Source organism: Chelonia mydas, chromosome 2 (genome assembly GCF_015237465.2).
Source record: "Chelonia mydas isolate rCheMyd1 chromosome 2, rCheMyd1.pri.v2, whole genome shotgun sequence".
Taxonomy (NCBI): Eukaryota; Metazoa; Chordata; order Testudines; family Cheloniidae; genus Chelonia; species Chelonia mydas.
Window position 1 is genome coordinate 99279800 of NC_057850.1, and position 9457 is coordinate 99289256.

Consider the following 9457-nt stretch of genomic DNA (forward strand, 5'->3'; position numbering starts at 1 on the left):
GAATTTCACACATGGCTCTAAATAATACCACTTTCGATATTATGGGCATACAGTAGTTTAAAGTAATGTAAAAGAAAAGAAGATTCGTTATCTTTTTCCTACAAGTTGGCTATTGGCTTTTGGCATTTAGAACACTTCTGCAATGTTTCAGGGGATGGTAAAAAAGTGTTGGAACTGCTGAACAAATTCATCCTGGTCTATAATGATGAAATTGTGATATATTTTTGGAATAGTTGAGAGATCTAAACGAGATGTTTAGGAACATTTTGTGTGGAAGTCTGACTGAAAATTGAGGAATAAGTATGACTGAGGTGACTTATTTGTAATATTGGGTAAGAAGTGGTTAGATCAGATAGGAACTGTCTAAGGTAGAGGCTAAATCAACCAATGAGAGCTTCCCTAGGGACAGTGGGTATTATTAACATTTGCCTGATGGCAACTATTGCATCATCCCAGCCCCACTGACTAACTTCTATACAGAAACACCAGTGTTATCTGTCAGGGAGGATATTTGAGGTGATCACTGACCATAATACCCTGTCGCGGTTATATCATTGTGCATGGCATGAATGCCAAAATGTGGTGTAGCTCTCAAACAATATTCATTTCAGTTTCCTCACCATAGTTACACCAAGAATGCTAATGCAGATGGTCTGTTTAGGAAAAAAGACAATAAACTGATGCCAAGGAGGAGGAAGTGGGATAAACCTAGTCTCTGCATGTTAATATTCTAGAGGTGTCATTAGAAGTCACTGGTATATATTAAGAATGTCTTCCTATATTCTCTTCATTAGCTGGCAAAGTTTAATAATAAGGATATTGTCTTAAAAAGTTTAAGAATAAGGATATGGGATGGTGAACAAGAACTAAACACTTAGGCCAAAATTTTCAAATTTAGGTGTCTAAATTTAGACACTGTGGGATTAATTTTGTGGCTGCAGTAAGGTTACAAAAAATCTCCCTTGTAGTTTGCATCGCATGCACTAGTCTTCAAGTCCCCTCCTTTTAGATGAAAGTCACTACATACATGTAGGGGATTATGTGATTATACTCACACTTCTTGAGGACTAGAGCTCATACATTAATATTTATGCAGTCTTTTTGTGGAGCCCAATTGGCTTGGAGTTGCATGCATGCACATGATGGGACAACTGGGCCTCTGAATTACTGAAGTAGATCCTTTTCTATGATGTTACATGCATTCCTCTTGGACAGCCAAACACTACATCCTTATTTGCAGTCAAAAGGCATTTTCCCTGAATAGGGGCTGCAGAATTTAGTTTTGTTTTTTACTGTGGAAGTTTTCAAAAATCAGTAAGAAACCCGATCCTGCAACCTTACTCAGGCAAAACACATCAATAAAGAACATAAAGGCCCACAACTGGATGTAGTCTGTACTATAATGGAAATCATAAAAATAGACTTTGTCATAAACACAGTTATGTTCCTGATTCTAGACAATACAGATAAATATGGCACTTTTCCTTTAAAAGTTCTTTAATAGAGCTCCCAGTGGGTGCAGGTGATGACTGCCTCCTTAAGGAATCTCAAGAATTTCCTAGCATTTGCAATAGCCTGTGAGATAAACAAGAGGAATTCTGGGAAGAATATGAATATGAGATGAACACACATAGCTGCAGGGTTCCATTGTTGATCTGCATTTAGAGGATCTTAGATTTGTTTCTGTGGCAGAAGGAAACCTCTGCACAGAAACCTCTGTCTAATGGGGTAGTGTTGTGCTTGAAAAGATCCTCCTGATTGGGGAGATATAGGGCCCTCATAAATCCTTATCCCTGCTGAGAAGACGATAGTCTCCTTAAAACTGCACACTGTGTTTGTCTTTCTTCCAGGAGGTTTTTGGGTAAATTTTCATTTTGATGCTCAAAGATTTATACTAATAGAAATTGCAGATGTAAATCCCCCACACTTCGAGATGGGGAAGAATTTACTGCTTACTTTCAGTACATTATATTTCTTTCTCCTGACTAAAGTGATTTTATAAACATAATGCAGGCAGCAGGGCAATACTTCATAAGCCAGATGTTTATTGACCTTTGTGACCGCTCCAAGTGTTTTCCTCCTCATTGTTTGTGATATGAACATAACAGATAACATCTGAAGTAATGTGGGAAACAGAGGTCTACAAATGCAGTCACTTTTGGCACTTGTTTCAGATCGTTTTGATTTCCACTGGTTTTGTTTACTTAACAGAAGAATGAAGGAGGAGGGAAACAAAAAATGCATTAATTGCAGTAGGTTTCCAAGACTCCTTGGTGGATGCAATGAATGAGCATTGAAAATAGAATGAACTGCAAACAATGGCTCAATAATCCTGATTCTGCAGGAAAACTTGTTTAGCAAAGCAGATGCTTTGATGCATGGCTGCTACTTTTTAGTACTTATGATTCAGTATTTTATCTTGGCCATTGTCATTTAAAAATATTGAATCACAAGTAATCATTCTGCACTTTGGACTCAGAGAGCCAAATAAATGTATAATGCCTCTGAAGTTAAAAGGATGAATCTCTTGTTATGGCTTGCCCATTGGGAGTCACTGATGTATATGGATCTAGGATGAAACTCCCCACAGACAGAGTTAAGATGCCATGCAGTAACTGCACCCAGAAAGTCATTATGGATATTATTTGGGTTAAAACACTTTCCTTTCTCCAGCAGCTGAAGTGCTGAGGTTCCTTTGTATTGCAAAGCATCAGCAGGCACACCTGTCTGAGCCATGCAGTCCATGAGCAGCCTTGGAATAGGGATTTCTCAACTGTAAATCCCAGGGACAAATGTTGGAATAAGGTACTAAGTGAAATGGTGAATTTTGACTGAGACCCTAGAGAGACAGAGGCACAAGGCAGCAGTTTGCGAGTTCAGAGCAGAGGTGCTTGATCTGAGACTTCTGCAGGAGAGTATTGCCTGTGTGCTGTCTGTCCCCATCTCTGTCCAAGGAAACAGGACTTTTTGTTTAAAAAAGAAAGGTATATATTACACTAATAAAATACCTGGCTCTGTGTCACTGATTTCTGCTCCACATTGGAAAACTGACTTGTAAAGCCCCAAATTCTGCTACTGCTTGGCAAAGGGGCAACACTAAATAGTTAAGTACTTATACAGCCCTCGCAGTCATATTATCTGAATGCTTCACAGTCACTAATGGAGTTTGTCTTCTCAACACCCCTGTATTTTACAATTGAGGAACTAAAGCTGAGGAAGGATTAAGTGACTTGCCCAAGGTTACACAGGAAGCCTATGGCTGAAAAAAGAAGAACTGAACCCAAGTATCCTGAGTCCTAGTCCAATGCCCTATTCCCTAGGCCATACTTCCTTCCTATCTGACAAACTACTTTCAAAAATTCATACAGAAAAATTTAGCTATTTAAACCCAGATTTTCAAAAGTGGCTTCCAATATGGACCCACTAAATTTAACCTTCCTCTTCTGCAGACACTACAGACACTATGCATGAAATCCTGGCTTCATTGAAGTCAATGGGAATTTTGCCATTGACTTCACTACTGCCAGGATTTCACCTATGTGCACAAAAAAGACAGTTACTTACTTGTATTGTAACTGTTGTTCTTAGAGATATGGGTAAAGATGTGTATTCCACTCAGGTGTACTTGTATCCGGTGCACCAAAACTGAAGAACTTTACTTAGCAGTACCCATCAGAGCGATGCTTGCATCCTCTGGCCTTTGTAGCCCCTCCCACGGCTATATAGGGATGGTGCCACTCCTATCACTCTTAGTTCCTTCACACTTGAATCAAACGCGGGAGACTCCAATGCAAAGAGGATGGCGGGTGGGTCGTGGAATACATATCTGCACCCACATCTTGAAGAACAATAGTTACAATACAGGCAAGTAACCGTCTTTTTTTTCTTCAAGTGGTTGCAGACATGTATTCCACTCAGGTGATGCACAAGCAGTTTCAGTAGGCGGTGGGGCTCAAAGTCTACTTCAACACTGACTGCAGAACTGCCTTCCCAAAGTTTGCATCTGAGCTAGATGCTGTAGTAATAGCATAATATTTGGTAAGAGTATGCACTGAAGACCATGTAGCAGTGCTGCAAATGTCCAATATTGAAACACTGTTGAGAAATGCAGTCAGTGTTGCTTGGGCTCTTGTTGAAACAACCTATAATGTCCACAGAGGTGCAGTCTGACCTACTCCATAAGCCATGGTTATACACAAAATTGTCCACCTGGAGTGTATTTGCATGGAGATTGGCTGATCTTTCATCTGATCTGCACAGGAGACAAAAAGTTGAGGTGATGAACAAAATGGTTTAGTCTTTTCCAGACAGAATGCCCAACACCAGCTGCTCGTCCACATTTGAGTGCAGCTTAGGAAAGAATATAGGCAAGTAAATAACCTGGTTAAGATGAAACCACATGGGACAAAAACTTTGGATGTGGTCTTAAGGACACTTTGGCTTTGAAGAATTGAGTATATGGAGATTCTGCCATTAAGGCTTGTAATTCTCTGACTCTTCTTGCAGATGTTATAGCCACAAGGAAGGCTGTCTTTTGGGAGAGGAGAGACAATGAACAGTTTGCTATTGGCTCCAATGAAGGACCCCTGAGGTCGGCCAGCACAGTATTTAGGTCCCACAATGGGATCATTTCCTTAACAGGTGGGAACAGGCAGTTAATGCTTTTCAGAAATCTCACTACCATGCAGTTTGAGAAAATTGACTTTCCTTGGATTGGGGGATAGAACACGAAGATCGCTACCAATGAACTAAAAGCCAGACCCGAGGACCTCAAATGTCACAGGTAGTCCAAAATGTCCTGAACTTGAGCCAACATGGGTTGAATTCCCATAGCTATTGGTCAAACTGAAAAATGCTTCCACTTCGCCAAATAAGTAGACCTATTAGATGTTTTTTTTATTATTAAGCAGGATCCTCTGAACTTCTTCCAAGCATTGCCTGTCCTCCTCATCTAGCCATGTACCATCTATGCCATGAGATGTAGATTGTTCAGTGCTTGATGAAGAAACTGGCTATGATGCTGAGTCAGCAGGTTGGGGAGGAGAGGAAGCGATTTAGGCAGTTGAAAAGACAGACTGAGAAGGTCGGAGAACCAACTTTGTCTTGCCCAACCAGGCACTACAAGTTTGGCATGGTCCAACTTCAGTTTGAGGATAACCTGAGGGATGGGGGAAAGGCATACATCAGGTCCACTCTCCAGTTCAGATGAAAGACAGCAGTTAGAGACCCTGGACTGAGTCCTGCTCAGGAAAAACACTGATGGCACTTCTTGGTTTCTTTATTGCAAATAGGTTGACCAATGCAATGTCCCATTCCCTAAAAATGGACTTCACCATGCTGCTTTTGTGGTTGTCAGAGAAAATCCTGCTGAGATGGTCAGCCATCTGGTTTTGAGAGCCCAGTAAGCATGTGGCTGTGATTATGATATCTTCGTTGATGCAGAAGTGCCAAAGCTTTATTGCTTCCTGACAAAGCTGGTTGGAGCAGGCTCTTCCCTGCTTGTTCACATAATACTTTGTGGTGATATTGTTGGTGAATATGTGAACTGCTGCTCCCAGATCTGATCCTGTAAGGCAAGACACAGATTGTAAATGTCTCGAAGCTCCAATACGTTGATACGACATGATGCTTCTTGCTCCAACCACAAACCCTGAACCATTAACATTCCTAAATGCACTCCCCCACCTATTGTTGAGGCATTGGTGACTACAGTTCTGGTTGGTGGAGTATGGACAAAGGGAACACCCTGTCACACATCGTTCTGTTCTGCCTACCACTGCAGAGAGTCCAGTATCGCTGGAGGTACTTGGACAAGACTGTCCATTGACTGGCAGCTCAGGCAATACACCAACTTCAGCCATGACTGAAGAGGATGAAGACAGTCTTGCATGCTGAACCACTAAGTCCATGCAACCATATATCCATGTAACTTCAGGCATACATGGACCTTGGTTGAAGAATGAGATTGGAGATCCAGATAAAGAGGCTGAATTGTCTAGAATCGCTCATGTGTGGGAAAGGTCTTCAAATTCATAGAGGCTATCAAGGCCTCAATAAAATCTCTTTTTTTTTAGTTGGAGTCAACGTCGACTTTGCTTTGTTCAAAATCAGTCAAACGAAAAAGTCCACTGTGAACTGGACATGACTGAGGATTTGTTCCTCTCACTAGCCAGTTGCCTAAGTACAGGAAGACATGAATTCCCCTCCTGAGATAGGCCACTACCACCATCATACACTTTGTAAAGACACGTGGTGCAGATGACAGGCCAAAAGGGAGAACCGTTTACTAACAATGTTGAGCAGAGACAAGGAATCTCAGGAACTCCCTGTGGCATGGGAAAATCACAACATGGAAATAGGCGTCCTTAAGATCCAGAGCAATAAACCAGTCGTGATTCAATGCAAGAAGAATAGTAGCCAGATGACCATGCAGAATCTCATATTTGGTGTATTTGCAGAGATTGGGGATAGGTACCACCCCTTCCTGGGACTCAGGGATCAGGAAGTACTGAGAGAGGAATCTCTTTCCCTGATGAAGACAAGGAACCTCCTCTACAGCTCCCACACAAAGTCTGGACCTGCTGAAGAAGCAGTGGCTTATAAGACAGAAATTGTATGAACCCAGCAGAACCCAGTCCCACAGTGCTTAGGATCCCCCTCAGACAGAGACAAACACTTACAAGATCTCTATCAAGCATTCTTACAACTACAGTACCCACCTGCTGAAGTGAAGAAACAGACAGAGCCAGAAGAGTACCCAGAAGTCACCTACTACAGGACAGGCCCAACAAAGAAAATAACAGAATGCCACTAGCCATCACCTTCAGCCCCCAACTAAAACCTCTCCAACGCATCATCAAGGATCTACAACCTATCCTGAAGGATGACCCATCACTCTCACAGATCTTGGGAGACAGGCCAGTCCTTGCCTACAGACAGCCCCCCAACCTGAAGCAAATACTCACCAGCAACCACACACCACACAACAGAACCACTAACCCAGGAACCTATCCTTGCAACAAAGTCCGTTGCCAGCTGTGTCCACATATCTATTCAGGGGACACCATCATTTGGCCTAATCACATCAGCCACACTATCAGAGGCTCGTTCACCTGCACGTCTACCAATGTGATATATGCCATCATGTGCCAGCAATGCCCCTCTGCCATGTACATTGGTCAAACTGGACAGTCTCTACGTAAAAGAATAAATTGACACAAATCAGACGTCAAGAATTATAACATTCAAAAACCAGTTGGAGAACACTTCAATCTCTTTGGTTACTCGATTACAGACCTAAAAGTTGCAATTCTTTAACAAAAAAACTTCAAAATCAGACTCCAACGAGAGACTGCTGAATTGGAATTAATTTGCAAACAGGATACAATTAACTTAGGCTTGAATAGAGACTGGGAGTGGATGGGTCATTACACAAAGTAAACTATTTCCCCATGTTTATTCCCCCCCCTCCACCCCTCACTGTTCCTCAGATGTTCTTGTCAACGGCTGGAAATGGCCCACCTTGATTATCACTACAAAAGGTTTTTTCTCCCCGCTCTCCTGCTGGTAATAGCTCACCTTAAGAGATCACTCTCGTTACAGTGTTTATGGTAACACCCATTGTTTCATGTTCTCTATGTATATAAATCTCCCCACTGTATTTTCCACTGAATGCATCCGATAAAGTGAGCTGTAGCTCACGAAAGTTTATGCTCAAATAAATTTGTTAGTCTCTAAGATGCCACAAGTACTCCTTTTCTTCATCCGTCCATAGTTGTTCTTTCCCAAACACTGAAGGAGTGAGACACAATGTCTCTGAACTGAGGAGACAGAGTTCAAACATTCACAACTGGTATGCTGCTCTTGATATGAAAGACAAATAGGCTGCCGTCCTGCAGGTGGAGAAGGATGGGCTGGCTGATTAAAATTAAACCCAGAAGATCATCTCCTCTATGATTTATGTCCTTTTCTGGGAAAGTCTTGTTGCCTAGCCCAGTAGTACAACTGATGAAAGTATTGCTGAGAGCGATACTGCTGGAGTTGTGATCTGCAAAATGATGTATCTTTGTCCTGGATATAAACCCCAAAGACTGTAAAATAGCTTGGCAGTCCTTAAAAAAATTTAAAGTCTCATCAGTTTTCTCAGAAAGCAAAAAACAACCATCAAACGGTAATTCCTCTATGGTATGTTGAACTTCAGAAGCTATGGTGGAGTTCTGTAGCCACAAGCCTTTTTCATTGTCACAGCTGAAGCCGTTAAGTCTGGACGAAGAATCTACCACATTCAGTGCTGACTGTAAAGCTGTCTGCCACCAAACAGCCCTTGGTAATAAATGCCTTAAATACTTCCTTGGAGGATTCTGATAATTTATTTACAAAGTCATATTTAAATAATAACAGGTTTCAGAGTAACAGCCGTGTTAGTCTGTATTCGCAAAAAGAAAAGGAGTACTTGTGGCACCTTAGAGACTAACCAATTTATTTGAGCATAAGCTTTCGTGAGCTACAGCTCACTTCATGCTGGTTGGCAAAGTCCATTTGCAATGAAGATATTGAATATACTTTTCTTCCTATCAAATCTAACCTTTTTAGACTCTTTGTTTTAGGAGTAGATTTATACCTACCCTGACTTACTCTCTCATTTGCCTCAGTCACAATCAGGGAATTAGGAAGCAGATGAGAGGGAAAAACCACTCTAAACCTTGCCAGTATCCTTAGCTGTGGATATTATAGATGCTGGGGTATTCCACAGAGATTTGGCAAGCTCCAGTATCATTTCATAGTGAGAGCGACTCTCCCAGGAGCTGAAGTTTGAAAAATATCCAATACCTTATGGGTGTTCTCCTGAACAAACCCAGACTGAATACCCACAGATGATGCCATTTGTCTCAAGAAGTTTCGACACAATTTATTTAAAATCCTCTGGTATTGCAGATGAGCACTCGGGCACTGTAGCATTAGCTGGTGAAAAGGTAAGCGGAACCACTGGAATCTCTTGTGATAACAGTTAACTGCATCAGTGGTTCCGGTGGCACCAGGTCAGAGGAAGCTCTCTCTGCCTGTGGCTGTAGCACAAGGCTACAAGGGCCAGAGGATGTGAGCGCTACTCCAACAAGTATTGCTAAGCAAAGTTCTCTGGCTTCAGTACATTGGGCCCATGCACACATAAGTGGAATATGTGTCTGCAACCAACTGAAGAAAAATCAAGTAATTGTGTGTCAGGTGACCCAATCTGAGCACACAAATTCAGGGGTACACACATACATGCAGGTTTTTGGCTACACCAAATGACTATGTGTGTATTCTGAGTGGTGCAATACCAGAGACCACTTTGAAATGAGATTGCTTTGTAGATCCTGGTTTCTCTTTGATAGAGGAGCACAAAACCACATCTGAAACCAGTAAGCTACTCTTTTTTTTCCCCCCATATTAAAAACAATCCAATCATTTACATGAA